The following is a 758-nucleotide window of genomic DNA, read 5'->3' as shown; positions in this document are numbered from 1 at the left end:
AGGGCAAGGTTTCATTTTTGAAACAGGCTAAACCAAATGTCTCCTTGAAGTATATCTTTCTCTTTTGAGGATGAATATCTTAAAATGATCTGAGGTACATTAAAGAAGAAAGGTCATATCTTTTATTAAAAATCAATATTACTTATTTCACAAAATATAAGTAGTATGAGTCCATTTGGAAACCTGTTATGATTCTTTAAAATCTTATTACACAATTTTAAATCTCCCTGGATGGTGGGGCAGGAGGGGAGATGAAGCATTGCATGCCAAATTTCTCATTCAATTCACCCACAATATACTGACCGTGTGCCTGGCAGTGGTACATCAGGCAGTAAATACCATGACTTCCTGACCTTGAATTAACTGAATGGTTTTGAAGAGTTAATGTGATATACTCATGGTGTGATTTAAAAGGAAAGTTGGTCCAAAATGTGTTACGAATTGCCTGCAAATGCAATTTTGCATTGTGGGAGTTGTGCCAGACTAATAAAAGAGGACAAAAAATTTGGCAGCCATTGCATTTTCTAACCTGTAATTTCTAAAGTGTTTTCTTTTCTTTTTTTTTTTTTAACTTTCAAAATATTTGAGAAAACCATAATAAAAAAAGAATTGAAAAGGTTGACCTAACAGATTTCTTCCAAGATATGCTTGGTGCTAAACATAAAAATAGTAGCTTTGCAGTAATTGAAGACTTGGGGAAGAATATACAGATTTCTGTATATTTCAATAATATAATAAATAAAAGATTAGGAATTATT

Source organism: Galeopterus variegatus, unplaced genomic scaffold (assembly GCF_000696425.1).
Source record: "Galeopterus variegatus unplaced genomic scaffold, G_variegatus-3.0.2 Scaffold10730, whole genome shotgun sequence".
Taxonomy (NCBI): domain Eukaryota; kingdom Metazoa; phylum Chordata; class Mammalia; order Dermoptera; family Cynocephalidae; genus Galeopterus; species Galeopterus variegatus.
The sequence above is the reverse complement of the archived record's forward strand: the minus strand, read 5'-3'. Positions refer to the sequence as shown.